This window comes from Oreochromis niloticus, linkage group LG6, assembly GCF_001858045.2.
Source record: "Oreochromis niloticus isolate F11D_XX linkage group LG6, O_niloticus_UMD_NMBU, whole genome shotgun sequence".
Taxonomy (NCBI): domain Eukaryota; kingdom Metazoa; phylum Chordata; class Actinopteri; order Cichliformes; family Cichlidae; genus Oreochromis; species Oreochromis niloticus.
In genome coordinates, this window is record NC_031971.2 from 33815488 (window position 1) to 33839213 (window position 23726).

The 23726-nt window shown below is 39.8% G+C and overlaps 1 long non-coding RNA gene across 2 annotated transcripts; it reads left to right on the forward strand.

Moving 5' to 3' along the window:
• The first annotated feature begins 3917 nt into the window (after positions 1 to 3917).
• Positions 3918 to 6919, forward strand: LOC106098799 (uncharacterized). Of its 2 annotated transcripts, XR_003220323.1 has the most exons (6): positions 3918 to 4118; positions 4453 to 4544; positions 4937 to 5131; positions 5220 to 5296; positions 5552 to 5812; positions 5921 to 6915. It is a non-coding gene; the product is annotated as an uncharacterized LOC106098799 (long non-coding RNA). The 2 variants fall into 2 exon arrangements; XR_003220324.1 differs by lacking the exon at positions 4453 to 4544 and having other exon boundaries at positions 5921 to 6919.
• The last annotated feature ends 16807 nt before the right edge of the window (positions 6920 to 23726 follow it).

Consider the following 23726-nt stretch of genomic DNA (forward strand, 5'->3'; position numbering starts at 1 on the left):
CTTTAATTACTTAGCAATTAATGCAGATGCAAAAAGTTCGTATTTCAGGATCTAACTAGCACTACAGAATAGGAGAAAGCATCAGCGAAGTAAATGGCTTTTAATGGCTCGTAATTTCAAATGCAGCTTTTTAAACAGCTCAACAAATATCCTGAAACACACAAACTGCTTCTGTGCAATTTGTCACAATATGTGTTCATTCATCTCTAAACATTAACACAAACTAAGATTTATTTGTGAGTATTTAAATTAGAAATTGTGTTGTTGAATTATGTTTGTGTGAAAATGTACTAATCAGTTTAGTGCAGGCTAAACTGGTCATTTTGCAGTTTTGTGAAACAGTACGTTGGACGTAGATGTGCTGTTCAATGTAAAGTTACCTCAGCTGATTAGATTCATTCACTGAGTTAAACCTTTTATACTACCGCTATAGTTTCCGGTGGTGGGAAATCAGCCGTCTGGCTTGTTAAACATCTGCTTATTTTTTGTTAAATTCAGTTGTCTAAGTCCACAAAGAGCGGCAGCACAAGTTAACTGATCACAGCTTGTCTACACCAAAAACTAAGCTGGAGCTTGCAATACAAGGGATTATGTGACTTATTTTCCCTATTTTCACACCATCTTATGTGTTATTGTTTCCCAACAACTGAGTAGAAATGGAGGTTGCAGTGCTACCATATTTAATGCTAATCACTACCTTTGTTACCTTTTGAAAATCCTGCTTTGCCTGCTTAGCTGGGGTTGGCATACACCTCAGGTGAATATCATTCTCAGTCCTGGGGTCTTCTCTGTTAGCTCTGTGAAGCTGGAGGGTGTAGAAAAAAGGTTAGCAGTTGTCCATGTCTATATTTCCACTGTAAAAGGTGTAGATTACTATACTATTTTTCACTTTCATTTACATGAACAGAAGTCAAATAATGGCACATGCATTAAGTACAATGATGCACTGTGTGTTACAGAAAAGGTAACGTGATCTCAGCTCTAACATGTCTTGAAGTCTATGGGCATTGATTTACTGTTGGAGCCAGTCTCAAGTGGCCCCTCGAGTAACTACAGTTTTTGGTGCTTCAGCGTTGGCTTCATTTTCCAGTCCTGGAGCTAGCCCCTTGGTTGCCACCTGTTAAGACCAGCTGTTTTCAGCTAAAAGCTCTGATAAGCCCATTCTACCTTACTTTCTCAGTACCAGACAGCAGGCGGACAAATTTAGTAACAGGCTGGTGAACATGGTGGAGCACTTAGCCGCTAAAGAGCCAAGTATTTCCCTCAAGGGTTGATGGAGAAAAACTGAAGCTTAAAGCTGAAGCTGACAGTAAATAATACACTTTAAAGGCTCCAGAAAGGGAGCTTCAGAAACATCGTGTGCTGAATGTGTAAATTTGAATTGTTTTGTATGTTAGTAAAACAACTTATAAAAGCATATTTAATGATGAAATAAAAACAATAATGGATGCAAATTTAATAACTCCGAATTGAGGCGTACAATCAATTTTAAAAGACTGTCCTACTAAATATAACTTGAGAGTGGTTCACTGCAGATAAATCTTCATGTGCTTCACAGTTGGAAATCATTTGGGACATTAACACACACTTCATGCCATAAGTATTTTCCTCAGTCAAACTGAGGTGGTTGAATTGTTAACTGTGGGTACATGTAGTTGCTCCCATATGTTTTCCCCCAAATTAGCTTCAACAATTGTTCTCACACGGATTTTCTAAGCCCACACCCACAGCACAGCATAGCTCTGTGAGCTATGTGGCTACAGGGAAAGTTTTAGTATGTTAAATTAATGTTGGCTTCAGTTTACACATTGTGCCCATGAATACCAATACAGCTGTATGCAAAGGGGTTAGGCAGACCTGGAAAAACTGCACACTTTTTAAATGAAAATAAGCATCCATCCATCCGCTTCCGCTTATCCTTTCCAGGGTCGCAGGGGGCGCTGGAGCCTATCCCAGCTGTCATAGGGCGAAAGGCAGGGTACACCCTGGACAGGTCGCCAGTCTGTCGCAGGGCCAACACACAGGGACAGACAACCATTCACGCTCACATTCACACCTAGTGACAATTTGGATTATCCAATTAACCTATCCCCTCAAACTGCATGTCTTTGGACGGTGGGAGGAAGCCGGAGTACCCGGAGAGAACCCACGCAAACACGGGGAGAACATGCAAACTCCACACAGAAAGACCCCGGCCTGATGGTGGAATTGAACTCAGGACCTTCTTGCTGTGCGGCAACAGTGCTAACCACCGTGCCACCCTGAAAATAAGCAAATCAGACACAAATAAATAAAACAAAATATCCTTTTATCGGTGTGCTTTTGCCGTTTATTTTATGAACTTTAATTTCACAAAAAATAAAACACACTCTAGAGTCATAACTCGAAGTCTTTACTGTGCTGTGAAGAAATATCATTAGGAATTATTAGCTGATGAATTTGCTGACTGTTTAAACCTTGTGTAACATTTACATCCCCTGAGCAAGTACATGTCGATCTGAAAATAAAGTTGTGCCTGCAAAGCAGGAAAGACTGTAAAAAGATATCAGGGCCCTTCCAGCTGGCAGTTACAGCAAAGTCAGGAAGTAAAGACAAGATCTGTAAGACTTAGAAAACTGCCTGCCTGTGGTGAACTTGTTCACAATCAGCAAATATCCTGCTGGGTCCAAAAGTACTTAATCTCCAATTTAACAAATTATAGCATTTTACAAATGATATGAGCTTAAAATCTAAGTAAAAACAAAGATGAAAGACGTACATCTAGACCTTCATAACTGATAAAACCCATTATTGCTTTAATGACAGTCAAAAACCTTATAATCCTTGTTACCTCAGCAAGATCTGACACTGTCTGACACAGACAGTGCCTGTTATATTGTTCATTTTATGCCAGTTTGGTGGTGGTTCGCTAATGGTCTGGGGAGGCCTATGCATGGAGGACTGCACAGAAGGCACCTTGACTGCAATAAGATATCAGGTTGAAATCCTTGGACCCACTGTCAGACCCTACAGTGGTCCTGGGTTCCTCTTTGTTTATGTCACTACAGGAGGATGAAGGACATTATACCACTGACTGACCCCCAAACATGCCTGAAATCCAATAGAAGACCTCTGGAACATTAGGTTTTGGTCCATTCGACACGCCACCAGGTTAGACTGGAACTGGAACAAGATTCCCAAGACACTGTTGTTGTGTCATTAGGAGCATGCTCTGACATTGCCAGACATGCATACAAGCACTTAGGGGCCAAGCAGACTACTGAGTAGTCATTTTGAGTTTCTGCAGTAAAATTCCAGCATAGTGGATGAGCCTGCTTCACTTTTTTACTGTCTTTAAATTCAGCCCTCTGTAGGTTGATCATTTTAATTTCAAACGATTTCCATTCCTAACGCATTACCCATTCCATATAGATTTCCAGCATGATTCTTTTTCGCATTAATACATGATATGTTTTCAGAGCATTACTTTATTTTTTTGAGCAGTATATTTTCTATGTTCTATTGTGAATAAAACATGGGTTTAACAGATTTTCAAATTGCTGCCTTTTTTAAAATTGACATTTCTTTTCTTATTTATTTGCAGTTTAACATACTTCCAATACGGAGCATGAAACAGATGTGTTGCACTTGCACACAGAGTTTATAGCTATTGCTAATTTTCAACCCTTATACGGTGGCCCTGAGGGGCCAAACGGACTGCAACTTAAGAAAACACCAGCAATAAGAAAAACGCTGCAAAAACACACAAAACACAACGGACATAGGAAAAACGACAACGGAAACAGGAAAAAAAGAAAACAGAAATAGGAAAAAACAGATTTCCAAAAGCACAAGGGAAGTGTTTCTGGGGAGACAATAACCCGACGGACCAGTTGCAGGAACCAAAATATGCTAAGAATGGACTACTTGAGCAATCACTTCCGCGTTCTATGTAGTCCTGCCCCAGTGCTTCCGGTATGGTTAAACCATGGCGACGTTCTACACTCGCTGCCTACAAGAGCTCCCAAAATTGAACATCACTGATGTTCATCGGATTTGCAGAGTGACGACTACCCCAGCCAGCAAATTAGATAAAGGATTTAAGTTATATGCTGCATCATATATACACAACTACCAAGGTAAGAAAACGTAAATTAACCGACAAAGAAACGTTAGCTAACGTCAAATGCAAACACTACGTTACTCCGCTATGTCCTTCATTTGATGTCAGTTCTCTACATTACATGTTTTCTTAAACGGTGTTTTATGTCGTCCGAAACTATAGTTGAGGTTTTCTTAACTAATGTCACTTTTGTTGTTAGACACTGTTATAATAGCGTTAGGTAGCTGGCTAACTAAGGAGGTAGTTAACTACCTAATGCTACTCTTGCTAAGTGTAAAGTACACATGTTTAAGACGTGCTGACATGAGTAATACAGAAATAATGCTAATGGTACTTGTATCTTTATTCAGTGTCCAATAAAGACAGGTTGTCAGGGGAGGTCGGTGTGAGAGCCCTGTGCTACAGGTCAATGAGGAAGAGTGAGGCACCACACAGACTAAGTGTAGGCAGGAAGCTGTGTAAAGTTGTTAATCCCCGTTCAGTGGGGTTCAGTTCATTTAAGCATTAGTTAAGTGCATTCCTAAAGGCCCATCAACTTGAATGTTTTCCTTGTCTCCCTGCTTTATCACTCCTAATTTGACTAGTCAGATAGTTTAATCAACGTGTGTTTGGGTGATCAGAAACATTTGACACCAAGTTAATACTGCAAATATACACAATCTAAGTTATTACAGTTATCAAGGATGGTTAAGTTGTTTTAATAGGGAGAGAAGGAAACACTAAGCATTCAGGAGGGTAAGCCTGTAGGGGTCAGTAACCATAACACTGAACTATGTTCCTGTTCGGCTCTTCCATGAAGATGTTACATTTTTAATTTTCGTTCTTTCTTCGTAGATTAAGCTTCTGGATTCATCGCCGGTGGTACTGACACATAGCCAGTGCTCCTGTGTGGCAGGCGCTGTTATGTGCAATCACACTGTGGCACTGCTCTTCCAAACAGCACACTACTCACAACTCAGAGTGCCGGTTGTCCCCCCTGTGCATAGCTGGACGGAATCTGAACAGCAATGGCACAAGCCACGGACAGTGGTAATTTAAATGAGGTTAAAGTTTTTGAATTAGTCCATGTTTACATATGAACAGCAACACCATCCATAGTAAATGTGTCTTCTGTTAGGGTGTGAAGCCAGGACCCATCAACTCCATGATCTTCACTAAGCCGGTACCAAATAGGATGGCCCAGACTGGAGTACGGTAATTAGATTTGTAAAATTTGGTTTCCTGTGTTACAAATGCATGTTGCTATTTGTTCATACATACATGTGTCAGAATAGGTATTAATTTACATACCACATTACAGTTTCTGAAGACGGCTAACTCAGTCATGTACATATACATCCCAGTCTCTAACTTATGCACCACTGTTTTACACCTTTTAGTTTTTAGTTTAGTTGTTGTTCAGTATAATAACCTTCTTCCTTGCATTATTGTCATTGATGTTTTCTTTAGGAGTGGCTTCTACAGAGGCATGGTGGGTTCGTTACCAGATCCTTGCTTGTTCAGAATAACGGAGGCATATGCAAAATTTAATATTGAGGACAGGCCACTTGTGACCACAATGAACATGAGACCTGACAAGCCCCTTGTGGAAAGTGCTTTTGGGCTGGTGCAGGAGGGCAGTGTTCTGTCATATCAGCAGCCGGTTTTGACAACCCGGTACATCACACTACACCGTGATGCACCACCAACACCGCACTTGCCTCTGGAGGGGTATGACATCTTGCCATCAGATTGTGTGTTTGTGTGTTTGTTAGAGCCAGCAAAACGCTGTAACCCAAATTCTCACTGGACACGTAACTCCTGTATTTCCTTCCTCAGAGTCTCCACGTCTATGGACAGGTCTTCTGCAGCTGATGCAGATATGTCCAATGCAGACGGCTCAGGGACTGAGCAGTAGTCATGATCTCTTGTAGTGCTCTTCTTGATCGTCAGGAGGAACTAGTTCCGGGCGTCGCTCCGTTCTCTCCCAAACACTTTATAGCCATTCCACTCAAAAAGTGTTGGTACAGCACCTTTAATAAGCCGCCTTCGACCATCAAGGGTTGTCGGCTCTATGAGTTGATCACTGGCAAAGTGTCTGCTGCAGACCCTGGTGTGAGAGGTAATCGTGAAATGATCCCGGCGTATGTTTACCAGCCATTGTCTTCTCAAGTCGGAATGGGTCGGAAAGCCATGAAAACTTTGTATGCCGTTACATTTGGCTGAAGCCGAACAAAGTGGGACACAGCAATGCTCGGAGTATTTCTTCTCCTGTTTTTGAAAATGTTCTGTTTTAAATACTTTCCTTTTTATACTCATTCTGAAGTGACATTAGCGTAGCTACCGATAGATAAACAAACATACCGGAAACGCCCAAGCGGTAGTATTTGGAAACGGAAATACGTGACATGCCTTAGTGCAAGTAGTCCATTGCACTGGGAGACACTTAAAAGAAGTGGAGGATCTATCGGTTTTGTGAGGAAAGAAAAGATGAACGGTAAGTGTGTTAGCCTAACTATTAGCCTAAAAATCCGTCATCAGTATTATATGAATCATGATAAAGCACTGAATCTTTTATGTTTTCTCATCATTTTCTATGTCATTGATTTTGTTCTTACTATTCCAGATTACTTTTAATATAATTATTTGTAAGACCTGAAAACGATAGATGAAAGAAAATGTGCATTAATTTACGTCACATTCTTAAGAGAAAACATTATATGTATTTACGTCATCATCGTAATATTTGCCAAAACTTTTGCGTCATTCATATGATGCAGAGTAACAGTCATTCTGCCAGCAGCATTGAAAAACAAAAGCAGAAACCTTTCAACAGATAAAGAAACCGATGTGTGTGTGTGTGTGTGTGTGTGTGTGTGTATTCCCTGGAGGCTTTCCAACATAAGGCAGTACTGTCCAGTGTTTGACAGGCGTTGATCAAAGGAACACTGCAGTGCCAACAGATCCTATTTACTGTCCCATAAGATAGTTTAGGTCCACTGGGACACACAGTCTAATTAGTCCACGCTTACAGTGTTGTACGTTTATGTGTGTGGAGGTGTGGACATGCTTCTGAGTAATCAAGTACTAAAGTCACAAACTGCAAAAGGAAAAAATATAGCACGCAGGTTTACATCCATGTGTGGGTGTGATGTTTAACATGGATGTGAAGTGCTTGTCGCTGCTGAATTCGCGGGCAGCAAGACAAGCAGTATTATGTTTGTTCGACTATGATGTGAAACACTAAAAGCTACCCTGCTGGTGTTGAGAGGAAATGACTCGGATTAATAGCACATAAACATTCTGATGATCATTTTAAGCTTTTAACTCTAGCTCAGTGACACACGCTGCTTGATTAATAAGCATCTCTTTACGCACAGAGGCTGTAATAACAGTGATGGAAGGCATCTTTCTCACTTCGGTAACATCTGCACGTGAAGAGCAGAAGAAGGCTTTTTGCGAATACATTTGAGCCACATACAAAATCACTTTCCGATGCATGTTGTGTACATTTTATACTTAAAACCACATTCGTATTAAGTGATAACACATATTTTGTGCCAATCTCAAAGGACAAATGCAGTTTTTCATCGCAATTTTCACTCGACTGGTAGAAGAATATGTTTTCATTGTTGTCTGCATATCTCTTAAATGTTAACTGATTTATTGATCTTAATAGGAAGCATTTACTGAGCTGATATTTTCTGCTATTTAGATTATTCCTCTATTCCACGGGCCCTCAGTGTTGTTGTAAAGACTATTAAAAACACATCAGTGAGTCACACTGCTGCAAAGCATGGCTTGTTCCTTCATAACAACGAATATGGGCGCTGTAGTTCCTGTAGCCCTTCTGTCATAAATAGTTATTACCACATAAAATGTACATCAACCCACAATTGAAAATAGTCTTTAATAAATTCCAGTTTTATGCGAAAAGCAAACACACACACAAAAATTGCTGTACCCAGCTGCAAAATGATTAAACATGGGCCAAAACAAAATGAATGTTAATTAGTGTCTCTATGTGGTTGTTGGGAGTAACAAAAATATAAAGTATCACCAGCTATATTCCCATAGTTGACTGCACAAGTGACTCATGAAAAAATATTTTTGTGGTGAGTAGTTTGCTGCTTTGGTCTCATAATTATTGCCTTACAAATACTTCAAGAAATGTGTGTTTTAACAGTGAGGCACAGAAACTTGGAATATTTGAACATGAGTTATTGAGATAGAGAAATTCATTTATTGATGATCCATCGTGGAAGAACGTAATCCCAGCGGTGGTAGGATTTAGGACCGGAACCCTCAGGAGTATAGACGCTGGTGGTGGTGAAGATAAAGATTGAGGCTTGAATAGAGCTCTGGCTGAGGTGTCTGAGGTGGCGATGGGGAGGAGGCGGGTTGCACAAAGGAGGGTCTGAAAGGGAGAATGATGGAGAGCAGAGATTTAAACCATGGGAAGAGGAGGCTGATTGGCTCAAGATGATTGGACTAGAGAAATGATGTTGGTACTGAGATTGACAGCGTGGAAACCAGGCAGATGAGACATTACAGATCATACTTATTGAACTTGTGTATAAGCTTTATATTAAGAATGCAGTGAATTCCCTTATCACCACAAACATTTTAACGTTTCTTTTAATAGGAAAGTATGGGCACACTGTTGTAGATCTAAATTAATTCAGAAATCAGTTTAAACTGGAGTCACTGGACTGCAGCGATAAACTCATGTGTGCTGTCTGTGTTGCTGTCTTCATGCTCTTTTTGCTTATAAATCCCTCTGTTGTAGTTGATTTGCCTTCATCTCTCTTTTGGTGTTATCTTCTTTCTGTCACCTGCAGAGTATGACATTTTGAATTTCAAGCACAGTATGTGCTCATTGCCTCTGATTAATATCCTTAAATAAAATGCAATTAGAGTCACTAACTGGCCATCTAATGGTAAGATACTCGATGATTGATTTCAGCTCTCATCCCTCATCGTCCATCTGTGCAGCCGGCAGATCTGAGATACTTAGCGTCAAGATTTCACATCCAAGACTGCTTTGCAGTCAAACTCGTCTTTAAATAAAGCCAATATCCTCAGCGTTTACTGAATCTGAAATATATGATGAGTATAAATTTGATTTTGAAAACCAGAACAAAGAAAAACAATGTTCGTTTGAATATTTGTTGCAAATGCACTGAGACATAAGCCAAAGTTTAAATGAAAACCTGTTATCTGAAAGAGACATAAAAGATTGTTTTATGCTTTTTAACTGTTTCACTGATCCCAAACAAATTGAGTTTAATATTACAGTGAAACTTAAAACAGTCATCTTCAGAGAGGTTTGAACTTATTCCACAGGCGCTGTGCTCTGCTTGATGCTCGATTTCGAAAAGCCGCTTTGCATTTAGAAACAATGAAGACTTTAGCAGTAAAGTTTGCAGCCATCTAACCATAAAGCTCACTGCCAAGTCAAGTGTCAGTCCAAGAACGCATCAAGTGGCCATCTGGTCACTATTGCCAGTAAGTCTGCAAATACACAGATGGCTGTTTTTTATGCTTTTCCATATAATTTAGGGTTTCTTTCTTTTGAAAAGCACATTAGAGAAGTACTTAATACTGAAATTTGCTGTTTCTTTGTTTCTTCTACTGTCCAAATCTTAAAGCTAACTTAGGAAAATCACACATTAGGTCTGTCAACAATTGGCAGTCCCTTTGTAAGTACACTCATGCATACCAATTACAGGCTGAGCTTGGGATGTGTCCCGCTACGTACCTCAATGAACCCAGAGCCGCACACTATTCCAGGCTTATGAAATAACCACACAACTCTGAAGACTGAATAAAACTTGGGATTTTGGTCTGTGGTGTAAATTTAACTCTCACAGAAAGTGGGTGCAATGGATGTACAGAAGTAAGAGCTTGCTTACAGTACACACTGTATTTTTGCAGTTATATGTAATTCAATTCAATTCAATTTATATAGAGCCAAATCACAACAACAGTCGCCTCAAGGCGCTTTATATTGTAAGGTAGACCCTACAATAATACATACAGAGAAAAAAACCCAACAATCATATGACCCCCTATGAGCAAGCACTTTGGCGACAGTGGGAAGGAAAAACTCCCTTTTAACAGGAAGAAACCTCCAGCAGAACCAGGCTCAAGGAGGGGCAGCCAACTGCTGCTCGGTTGGGGTGAGAGAAGGAAAACAGGATGAAAGACACATGAGATCTTTTCACTTTAAAATTACGAAAAAAGATGACTACAGTATTTACAGTGAAATAAAATGTTATTCTACTCTGTTGATGTTCAAGATTTGTAGGAACCAATTTCCCATCACTCTCACTCTACAGGACAGTGTCCATGTAACCATAACAAGAAGCTCAAACATGCCAAATGTGTTGTTAGCTAGCTTCTTTTGTTGGTGACTGTAGTCAATAGAAGTAATACAGTACAGTATGAACAGTACTTGTCGCTGCTCACAAAATGAAAAATTATGTACATCCCATGAAAGTGTCATGTGTAGGCTGTGTGCAGGCAAGATAGGACCCAAAGTGCAGACTCACAGAGGTGGAAGGTAAACTCAAACTTAGATTTATTGCAAAACACAACCAAAAACTAAACTGAAAACTTACAAAACCCAAACAGGCTGACAGGCAGTACACACAGCATGGTAAAATGGTAGATCACAATACAGACCAATAAAACACAGGGCTTAAATACACAGAGGCTCCCTCTGTGTATTTAAGCCCTGTGTTTTATTGGTCAGGAAATGGGAGACAGGAGGGAAACACAGCTGGGACAAATCAGGGCTAAGGAGACAAGGAAAGCAAAACCAGATACATTAAAAGGAGACACGGACTTTCAAAGTAAAACAGGAAACATAACACAGAGACGCGGACTTGACAAGGGGATACAGCAGACAGGGGAGACAGAGCAACTGCAGAACACAGACAGAAACCAGAAGGCAGAGCTCTAACAAAGAAACCAAAAGTCTAGAAATTATAAATAATGGCAAAATCAACGTTCAATACTAATGAAAACTCAAAACTCTGGGTCAACGATCCAGGTCTCCTAACAGAAGGATGTTGGCTTTTATGTCATAATTAGATAAGCAAACATTTTATCAGCTTTGATCAGCTTTGCTTTCCTGATAGAAGAAATATAGATAAGGAAGACAGAGAAAAGAGTTTATCTGGTAATTCCTTCAGTAAATATATGAAGAAATTACATCCTGTGAAAGTACAATATCATCCATGTAGTGTTACTATCCAATCATGAAATTATTAATCTGCAGTGTGCAATTTTCCATTTCATTTATTTTTCCATTTCTATATGTATCAGACTATTTACTTGTTCACTGTCACAGTCTTCAGGAGTTTTTGTTTCGTTGACACTACATTTATCACCCAACCACCACCACCACCCCCTGTATCCACTTTCCCTTTCCAGGGCACTGTTGATGCATCTGCAGCCTTGAAATTTATTCAGTTTAAAGAATTTGTTACAGCTCGAGTGTGCATGTATTCTTTCATCAGCTACACTGAATATGCAATGAGCCTCACCTACTTTCTCCTTGCATGTTTGTTATGGTCCAACCCCACTGTTATGCCTTTATGAACAATTCCTTGCTGCATCGTTCACCCGCACAGCTCAAAATGTTGCTTCTTTGTGAATTTCAAAAATCTACACCAAGGCCAGAATCGACCTGAAAACGTGGGATGGGGCAACTACCGCTTCAAACCGCCATCATCAGCCACTAAAAGATTTAAACAAAATGGAAATAGTTAGACTTTGATCACAATCTGCCTGGTAACAGCGCCTATCTTCCCAGTGGACAAAATAATGATGTTAACTTTCAGTTTCAGCATGATCCAGCTATTCTTTGGAAAACAGCAGACTTTTAGTTGCACGTCTGCTAAACACGAGAAAAAAATTCCTTAACAGTCGAATCCGATTTGAAGCGCCTCCTCACCATACAGCTCCAAGTTAAACTACCAAGCCAATATATATCCTAACAGGCAGAAAGAAGGCAGTACATGCTTATGAGTCGAGTGGGTGCTAAATAATTCAGTAACAGCTCCCAGACAGTGAGAAAGGGCGAGCGAGTGCAGGGGATGCAACGGGGCTTGGTGCTAGACGCTATGGGAGCAGCAGTGAGGGGTGACAGGTTGGTGCTGGTGTTACATGAGGAAGTGTCTGAAAACATCAGCAATAGGACGAATAACAACACCTGGAACGTTAAGAGCGAGAAGGGATCCATTGGGTCTGTACTTATACACCTGCTGGTACAAGGTGTTGGTGAGCATTAGAGAGGCAGGAGGAGACAGGCTTTTCCTCTCACAGACAACATGACTCGAGGCAAAAAAAACCCAGCAGAGAATAATGCGAGTTCATACATCAGATTCATAAATCTGTGAAGGAGAAGAAGAATGTCTGCTGTACATCACGCAGAAATGAAATCAAACAAAACAAACAAAAAGAAAAGTGTGAAGGTTGATGAATGCTGGACAAAGATCCTCTGAAAGTCTGCTTGAAAAAGTGCAAGTAAATGTCATTTATTATCTTTGCAGGCTGGTTCAGTGCTGAATCCAAAATCATATATAAACTGCAGCAAACACAAGTCAAAATCCGCCCGCATCCCTTTCCATTCTTCAACCAGAACCAGCCCTGCGTGCCAGAAGGTTCATCTGTGCTACAAAGTTGACCAACTTACCATGTTGAGAAAACCACTGCTGTCTCAGAGATACATGCAAAGCAACCTTTGGCATCAATGCTGCGACACAGCAGCTGCAGTACTGGATGCCAAAAGACTACAGTTCGTGTTTTGCTTTTACACTTCCTGCTTTTATGCACAGTTCAGTCTCATTTTCACTTGCGGTTTGGTTCTGTTTAAACGCTAAATTGCTCGGTTAGGTTTTGGAAAATATGATTTTGGTTATAAAATGCCTGTTAGAAATTTTAATCACCCACACTGAAAAATTAATGGCCAAACAGTGTGAAGAAATGTGGTAACAAGGGCTCCATATGTCACCTGATGGGCATGAGCTCTGGCTTAGATGATACATTAGTAACTCACAGTAGTCCACTGAGGTCACCTGACCTTTCAAGTAAAACAGTGAATGCTTGTTCTTTCATCCTGTCCTGGCTTGTATTTATTTATTTTTTTAATCCCGGTGTTGTTAGCCTGAATTTTATGCTTCATACTGTTTCGTATACCAGTCATGGAAAGGAAATACTTGTGCCTCATTTTCCAGTCGGTCCACTGGACAGTGGCTGATTTGTGCAGCATTATGATCTATTATATGATCTGTTATATCTGGGTGTCTTCCAAGAGGAGAAAAAATTATATAATAATGAATACTTCAAAGTTAAACTTGGAGCCCATTAACACGTACATAATGACTTCATAATTTTCAAAAAATTAAAACTGCTCAAAATTAGAGAGAAATTAGAAGACTACATTCCTGCTGACTGATTTTGATAAAACAGGGTAATCTATATCTATGATTTACTGTTGATTTACTATGTGTTTTAACATACTTGTCTATATCTGATGCATTCACCAGACAGCCCCTTTTCACAAGTCTTGGAAGAATGATGCATGTTGTTGCTTAAAACTTCAATTCAGTTCAGTTCAATTCTGTTTTATTTATATAATGCCAAATCACAACAGCAGTTGCCTCAAGGCGCTTTACATTGTTGGTAAAGACAGTACAATAATACAAGAAAACATCAAACGACCCCCTTTGAGCAAGCAATTGGCAACAGTGGGAAGGAAAAACTCCTTTTTAACAGCCTCCAGCAGAATGAGCCTCAGTGAGGGACAGCCATCTGTCGCAACCAGCTGGAGGTGGTGGGAGGAAGACAGAATAAAAGACACACTGTGACAGACTGATCTTCTTGATAGCTTTTTCAATAATATAAATGCTTTTCCCAACTTGTTATCAGGTTGTTACACTATTGCTAATATGTAAAAAGTTACATATTAGCAATAACTACGCATAATTCATTATGAATCACTCTACACCAAAGTCAACAAAGGAAATGTAAGCAAAAATAATAATAATAATAATATTAATAATAATAATAATGATGATGATGATGATAATAATACACAATATGTAAATTTGCACAATTAATCAAATTTCTTTCTTACTTTCTTTCTTTCTTATTCAAATAATTAATATCACACTATATGAATGATTCAATTTGATGAGGCTATAATTGCAATGCTATTATTACAATATTATGCTGTAGACTGTATATAAATATCTTTATACATGGTTCACGGACTACTGGCTGCTTTTTGAGTCTTTTTTTTTAATTTAATTTTATTTTTTTAAAGACAATAACAACATACATGGCTCAAGTTTAGTTTTTCAACATTACAAAGAAATTCTGCTTTGGTAAAGAAACGTGTCAGAAGGACTCTTTGGGCTCACGCTTTCAAAAGCAAATATGTAAAATTCCTTTAAAAAAAAAAAATGCTTATACCTCATTACTCCAGAAATGTAAATCTGCTAATTCAAAGAAAATGTCTATTTCTACTGTAAAAACAAAAAAACAAAAAAACGAATTTAATGTAATGATTTTTTTTTTTTAAACCCACAAAAATTTCTATCATTTAACAATTTGACTCCTTCCTACTGAGCTGGGAATGTGTCAGAAATAGATGTTATTCCAAAATTTATGAACTTCTTTGCAATTTTTATATTTTCCAAAGACATCCAGTGGGCTGGATTAGGCCCTTTGGTCATGTGTTTGACACCTCTGATCTAACATGCCTATACATGTACCATTCAATCCTGTATTTTGAGTTTTTAAAGACAACTTGCAATATAGCAGCTAATCTTAATTAGCAACCAGCTGATTTAATTTAACATGGTTGATAACAGTTCATAACAGTAATTACCCAAGATTTGAGGTTGTGGTTAACATACAAATAAAGATAAGGAAATACTTTATTTATCCCATATTTGGGAAATGATTTAATGCTCAGCTGTTACAGACCTTTGGTCATTAAGTCCACATGTCACAGGAAAAGAAGATGTTGTCTAAGCCATATCTTATAAAAACAACACAACACAATACTGAAAAGAACAAATACACCTGAAAGGAGGCTTGTTAAAATAAATTGAAACACCTACAGAAAACAGACAGGAGGAGGTTGTTTTTTCAACAGCTCACGTCCTGAAACAAAGCAGTCATTTTCCCCCAGCCTACACTATGTCGAATTAACATACTAGAATTATTCACTCCCAGTCTAACACAGCCATTGATTCACTCAGAGCAAAGAGCCCGAGGTCAATTTTAAAATGCTGATCAGCTGCACCTTAGAGTGAAGATGTACAGTGGAAATAAGTCAGCAAGAGGGGAGTGGATGGAGACTGAGAAGGAGCGAGAACGGTAGAGACAGAAAGAAACAGGAAAGAGTGTGTATGTGTGTGAGAAGAGTGAAACAACTGAGAAAGAGACAGAGACAAGAAGACAGCTCCCAGCAGAACTCTAAAACAACAGCGTGTCTTGCTGACGGATGATACGCAGAGGCCGGCTGACCAGTCAAGCGAGCAGTCCATTCCCTCCTGAACAACCCGTCACAGAATGGGATCCACATCAGCAGCACATGAGAGGAGAGGATAAAGCAAAAAGTAGAGGATAGGAAGGTCAAAATAGGGGAGAAAGAAGTGCAAGAGGAATAGGTGAGAATTGAGATGATGGCACAATAAGGGAAATACACAAATCGGGCGGGGAAGAAAGATGAGAAGGAAGGAGGCAAAGTGAATCACAGAGGAGGCCATGGAGATTTGAAAAGGGCAGTTAAGCCATCTTTCTCAATTATTCATTCAGAAATCAATACAACCTCAGTGCAGTAGAGATGAGAGGTTATAGAAAGAACCTCAGAAGAAAGGAGCTGGGTGAGTTTCCAGAGATTTACTTTTTAATTTGTTCAATTATTTAGCTTTGGATGCAGGGAAAATTTGGAAAATTCCTACGAATGTTGCGACCTGCGAGGTCAAATTGTCCTCCCTGTTGGTTTACAGCAAATCTAAGGTTAAGAATGAAATGCTGTTGGAGAAATGTGTTCTCAAATGACCTGCCTGGCTTAGGGAAGAGGTTGTAAAAAAGAAAATGGCTGTAAAAATAACAATAAAAATACGCCATGAATTTACCTTCCAGGGTTCACTCGTAGTCTTTTATTTGTTAAGTTGTAAGACTGCTGACTGGCATAACAAGAAAAATAACTCATAAGTGAGGGTATTAGCCTTTTGTTTGTGATCAGATCAAGCCATTACACCCTGTGACTCATCGGGTCCTTACAGCCTCCTCTCTAAAGTTTTCCTTTGTGTGCAATGGCCAGGGGGATCGAGGGGTATATCTCTTAAATGTCATGAAGACTGATGGCGGGTGTGTTTAAGTGTGGTGACATTACTGCCTCTATACTCTCCCTCTTCCTAAGTCAGGCTTGTCTGGTTTCTGCACTGACATTTTGCCAACCATGTTTACGTGGAACTTGCCGGCCAAAATGTCACTCCAAGATTTATAGCTGTGAACATTGACTGGTGGAGCAGAAAGAAGGTGTGTGCAACCAGGTAGAGAAAGGCAGAGAACAAATTAATCTGAGCAATCACCGGGTCTCCATCTTCGTCTTTTTCCTTTTATAACGTCCATTGCCTCCTCTTTTCTTTGAGGTCCACTATCGTCTCCTCTGTTCTGTGAAATTCTCTTGCCCTCCCAGATATGTGTTTGTTGAAAATAACTGATTTTCCTTTTGGTTCAACTTTTCTTGTTTTGTAAACATGTTAATATTTTTGACTTAACAAAAGGAAATTAGCATTTAACGTTTTACCGTGTTTTTTTTTTAGTGCTTTCAGATTTTGCCGTAATACCATTTGTTTCTTCTAAATATTAAGGTTGGTCATGAACATCGACAATTTGAACATTCAATAAATTACATACGTTCCCTTGTTTATCAGGTCCTGTCTAATTGTATGTATCGCAATTCATGTTATGTCACTGGTCCTCTTCTACACTTCCATTGCATCACGTCTTGAAGCTGCCAACCACCATTAAACAACATATGAAAAAATATAGTACAAAAAGACACCAATGCTTAAAAAAAATGCTGAGGTCTGGATTTGGACCAATCCATTGCAGCACTTTGATGCTTTTCCTTTTTCAGCTATTCTGTTGTGGATGATATGTTTGGGATCATTGTCTTGTTGCATAACCCACTTTGGGCAAAGCTTTGGCTGTCAGATAGATGGACTCACATTTGACTCTACAGTGCTGTGGCATGCAGAGAACTTCATGGTCAACTTAATGATTGCAAAGTTCCCAGGGCCTGTGGCTGCAAAATAAACTTCAAATCATTACAGAAGGCTTGCAGTTTGTTCAGATGCAACTTTGCAAACCAAAGCCGTGCTGCTGTGTTCTTTTTAGAGAGGAGAGGTTTTCTTCTGGCAACCCTTCCAATCAAGTAGCACTTGCTCATTCTTTTTCTAATTGTACAGTCACAAACTTTAACATTTAACATGCAGTCTGTGGCCTGTAGATTCTGACATGTACTGTAACTCTCTGTTTTTTTGCAGTTTTTGCACAGTGTTCTCTTTTGGTGGGATATCCACTCATGGGAAGATTGTTGCATTGTGAAAACATAATACCAGAACAAGAAATCACCAACACTTCTGTTTTTATCAAGGAGGTTACACTTGCTGATGATCAGTTAATCAGGTGCAGTCGGTTGGGAGTACCTGGTATCTACTCACCATTTTAATTTCAATGGAAACAGCAAGTGCGTCGTTACTTTATCACAGGACACTAATCAGTGTTTTTTTATATGAGTGTAAAAGATGGATGTAGTTTCTAGGTCTGTAGAAGGGAAGCAGATGTCGAAGTGCCTTAAACTACCATTTTTTCTAATGACCACTAGGGGGCAGCTCCCCTGGTTGCAAAATATAGTCTGATTGTAAAGAAGTTTATTGGAAAGCAGCACTACATTCTCCTTCTTTTATGGCTTTAGTAAACACATTCCTGAAGATTTTATGGTCACTGAATACAACATGATGTTCGTTTTGTAAATTATGCTTCCACGAGAGTCAAAAAAGAGAACAAAGCACAGTAGGTTTTACCTTCAGATTGATGAGTTAAAATTGTTTGCGTATCACACACCTCTTTTGGAAAATCCGATTTTAAAACACCAAGATGGTGATGCACAACCAATGACACCATCTTTTTTAGTATTTCTAATTTCAGCCACATGTTGGTTGCAGGTTAGCACCTATAGTTTTCCATTGTTCTCTTTTTTTCTCATAATTAGGCCAAAAACCATCCTGTTTTTACACAGCAGTTTATAGTTCAACAGGGAAGGATTACATAATACTGAATGGATGTGCTAGTTTTTCAGCCAGCTTTCGTTATTTTAAAACTCTCAGATACTCCATCATTGCAAAGGTAAGAGCTTCTAGGATCGCATATTGTTGGTCAGTAGTATTGATTAATTATTACACAACAAGCCCCCGGGCCCCAACTTCTCACTTGAATGTTTTTGAGTTTGCGTTGGTGTTATTTGATTCTCTTCAAGGTAATTTGTTCCTTTTCCATTGTTTGTTTTATTTTGAAACATTTTTACCTAATATGTGTTCATTCTTTATCTGCTTTTGACACTTTTGTGTCTCTTTTTATTTAATTTTCAGGCTTTATTGTGATTTTACATCTCTTTGTAGAACTATGTTTTTGGTGTCATAGCAGTCCTTTTGCCCTTGTTTGCATTGTTTTGCATATATTGTTGTTGTTATAAAATGTTTTGCATCTCTTTTCTGTCTCTCTGCATCACCTAATGGTGCTTTTATAATAAATAAAATGAGTAAATGAAATGCTTCCAAACAGTGACGTTTTTACTATTGCAATCAGTTCTTTTTTCTTTATTCTTCTTTATTTTGCAATAAAACAATTTCAGAAGGCAGTTTATCTCCTGTCCTACCATATTCGGGGCTTTATCACTTGTTCTTGCTTATGTTTATGTTGTTTCAGATTCTCCCTTTTCCCCTTTTCTTCTTTTCTGCTATTTTCGTATGGTCCTATTGGAAATGTTAAAAGGAAAGTTGTGATGACTACATATCACATATCACAGTTTCTCCCAGCCCTAAATCCTCCCCTGGGGAGAAACACGCACCACATGACAAGAATATTTAAAGCTTACCAGCTTATATGTTAGCGGTAAGATTTCGCTTTTGCTTTTTCTTCTCGTTAAACGACTCTTGTAACATTCCTGGCGTGCAAACGTAGAATCAGCCAAAAGAGGATAATTATAGGGGAAAATGTGAGTGAATTCACAATAGAAAAAGAAAGAATGTGTAAGAGCTGAACTTCATGCATACATTCAGTATCATATGACACTGTGCTGTGCACAAAGTTATATGATACAGTCCTAGTGGGACTAGGTGGTGGTGTCCTCTGAGGCAAGAAGTCACATCTTAAGGGCATTGTTTCGCTTCCTTTATGGGCTACGTGAAAAATGTCCTATCTGCCCTGCTTTGGGTCTAAACGCTGTATGTGACCCACATAAAACAGTCAAAAGGAACAAGGGCCCCATCCTATGTGCTTACTGTTTGTACACACATCATATGTCATGCTGCACTGAGTGTCATCATTGCATGGTGGGGAAATCAACTTCCTCTGTGGGAGAAGCTCTTCTGTATAATGTGCAGGATGCATCATCCCTCAGCCTCTGCGCCAACCTCAAACCACCACAATCTCTCAGTGTGAAGAAGTGATCTGTCATGCAGGGAAGGTGGCACACTGAGTCCCACTAAAACATGTACTGTGAATTATTTCTTTATGTAATGGACTACATCTCACTGACACTATGTGTGACCGTTTGCTCTAAATATAATTACAATGTACCAGCACTTGCTATAGCAATGCATTCCTGCATCTGTTTTTCAAAAACCCCACCTGTCATTAACAGCCCTGGAAATATCATTTCTCACATCTACCCAGAGAATGCACAGGAAGCACAAAGTTTTCATCTGAGTGACTTCCTTCTGGTGTAATATAAACTGACAGACACCCATTATCCTTTGTCACAGCTGCCACCACACTGTGCTCCACTGGTGCTTGAATGCACACACTAATCATATGTTAAATGAGTAACAAGTAGGTTGCAATTGATTCTCTATAGATATAATGTTGTTGAGCTTTGGTCTTTAGCTCTGTATATTATCATGCTCCCCTCCATCTATTGCCACGTTATTGTGGTGGGAGGTTTTTGTGTTTCCGGTGATCTCAGAGTTCATGTTATTGGGGGCAATTTGCCACTGGTCCTGTCTCCCAAGGCAAATTGGTTCTGGGTGAAGAGCCAGATGAAGATTGATTCAGAAAATCTTTGATGACCAAAAGATCAAGTGACCAGTTTACCGAGGACATGGTTATTGGGGTTCCACCCTGGAGCCAGGCCCGGGGTAGGGGGCTCAAGACCATGGGACCTGGCTTGCCTGAGACTGAAGAAGCTACATGAGTCACACTCATAAAGCTTTGGTGCCTTGTGGATTAGGCAATAGTCAGAAGTGGAGGCGATAGTGGATAAATACACAGCTTTCAAAACTGGCTTGTGGTTTATGTGGCTGGTGAAGATTCTGAGCTAGTACATAGCATAGTGTCTCTAAAGCTCTAAGTAATGGCCAAAAGAGTGAGATCACATATACAAACAGTAGAATTGGAGAGGTTGAAAGATACCGGTTAGATACAGTCAGGCTTCCTTCAACATGTCTAAAACCACGTTCCTGGAGAGGGGGTGGACCCTGTTCCACTCTGGAGTTGTAATATGTGAGAGCCAGCAAGCATACGGTATACTTGTATCCCTACAGGTTTGGTGCATGTACATTAGGGTTTTCCCAAGTGAACAGAGATTTGCTTCCCTGGCCTTTGGGTCAGGGAATGAATCCTAACTGAAATGTGTGCATATGCATCGAAGAGAGTGCCCAGTTTTCCATGAGCCACTGGGCAGTGTGCTGGAAAATGCTCCATCTGGGGACTCCATTGTCCACCATGACTTTAGTGTTCACAAGAGCAACAACACTTGGAGGAGTGTGACTGAGAGGAATGACCTGTTCAGTCTGAACCAGGATGGTGCTCTGTTATTGAACCGCTGTGCAAAGCACAGTTTGTCCATAGTAAAATCCATGTCTGAACATTTACATTTGAGCAGTTGGCACCAGGACACCCTAGGTTGCAGATTGATGATCGATTTTGTAATTATTCATCAGATCTGCTGCCATATGTCTTGGACACATAGCTGAGCTATCAACTGATCCCCAACTGGTGGTGGCAGGGAAAAATGTTGGATATGCCTAATGTACCCAAAACATATCATGTGGATGTGCTGGGAGCATCTGGTAGAGCCCCCAGTCAGTGGCATCTTAAATGATCACTTCAGGCAGGACCTCAAAGGCGTTTCAAGAGAGGCTGGAGACACTGAGTGGATCTCCTCAAACCCACTGACATGCCTTCTCTAATGGAAGCAGAGTGGACCATGTTTAGCAGTTCCATTAGTGAGGCACCTGCACGGAGCTGCCAGAGGTGAAGGGAGCTGTCAGGCTGTCAGACCACAGAGCAAGACGTTCGGTCAGTCTCAAAGCAATTCTGGAAAACAGAAGAGACAGGGTGAAGATCTTGGTCATTTGGAAGGAACTCGGAGTATAGTCGCTACTTCTAACTCAAAAGCCACTTAAAGTGGCTTTGATGTGGATTGTTTGACATCGTTTGTTCCTCTTTTGAGGATTCTATTCCAACTTCTGATTAGGACGCCGCCTCCTAGGTGAGGTGCTTTGGACAGACCCAGGAAACGGTGGAGAGATTATATCTTTGGCTGGCTTGGGAACACTTTGGGATGCCCCTGGATGAGCTGTAAGAGGTGACTGAGAAGAGAAAGGTCTGAGCTTCTTTGCTTAAATTGCTGTTCCCACAACCCAAAACCAGATAAGCAGCAGAAAATGGATGATGGATATTATGGTGTTGTCTCATTGCTCTTCTGATTTGGCCCGTAAAATTTTTTTCTTTTTCTCTTTTAGTGTTTTAAAAGCAAGTCTTTGAATTGCATTGCAGTTGCACAGAAATATAATACACAGTACATCGCACTTACATTTTTAAAATTTTATAAAAATCAATGCTAGGCAGAGAGCTAAATCAATAAATCTTACATAGACATTTTGTGAACGATGCTTTCAAGCAATTACCCGGTGGAGCTTTATGTGAGAAAACACACGTGTGATGAAAATTAAAAAGCTCTATGAAAGTCTGTATAATATCCAGTTGAGCCAATGTGTGAACAGGTCCAATGGATTCACAGCAAGGAGTGTGACTGGGAGGAATGGGCATTGTGTCCTGCCTCCTCCCACTCCACTCAGGCCGTTCCCTTGCTTGAACTTGCTTGAAGGCATCTGACACTGACTGTGTCCTACTGTCTTTATGCCACAAAACGTCACACAATGTCAAAACCTGATTCACTCAATATTACCCAGACTTAATGTGCGACACAAGGATGCTGTTTTACATACGGTATACTACTGCTGTTTTTTACTATACTGTGATACGTATGCACATTTTGCTGATAGGGCTTCTAACCTGATTTATAAATAAAAAATCTTTACCTGAAATAGAGCAGTATGTTATATGCTATCACCTCTATGTAGTGATTATATTTCCTATTTTTCCTACAGGCTCCATTACCTATAAATGCATTCTTGTCCTTGCGCTGACACAATTCAACCCATTGCAGAAACCTTGTAAGTAAGAGTGTCTCACATCGCTTGTTCCTCCAGCCTTTTGAGGATTCTCCTCCATCTCCTGTTCCCTTTCTTCCTCCTAGGGCCTACCAGTCTTTCAGTCCTAACTGCTCTCCAGGATCACCAGCCAGCCAGTCATGATGAATGTGGGACAGGGTCTAGCCCAGGCTCCTGCCATTACCCTGTGACAATTTATTACCCTTTATCTGTAGGCGCAATTAACCCAGGCCCAGGAAATAGGGACTTATCAGTCCTTCATTACTAGGGCCTGCCCATGTCCCCATCCTTCTCTGTCACCTGACACACACACACAGACACGCTCACACACACACACACATGCACCTCTCAGCCTGTGTGGGATTTAAGTTTCCCTTTTTAGTATGACTGGATTTTTCTTGTACAATCTCTATTACTGCCATAGACTCTGTCTCTCTCACACTCCCTTAAACCCTGCATCTTTTACATGTCCTTTGTTTTCTATAACTCCCACACACTGACATTTTCTTTCTTTTTTTTTAGATTTTATTTATTTTTTCGAAGAAACATAATGAGTGCCCAGAGTGATATTGCAGAGCTGGGATTCTGATCTTTGTTTTCTAATCCATTACAAATGTGAACTCGCATTTGGCACGAAACAGAAGAGAAAAAGAAAAAGGCTCTATGTGGACAGTTTACTACTGAGGCAAAAGAGTCTGTGAAAGTAAGTGATGGTGTGTAGTGAGAATTATCCAGAATAATGGAGACATTGTTTCTGAAAACAGATGTCCCTGTGGATTCTTTTATCCAATGTGGTGAGCATTAGAAATGAAACTCGCTTCAGTTGTACTGTAAGGGCAGAAATGTCCAAATAACATATTTGCATGTCTAGATAC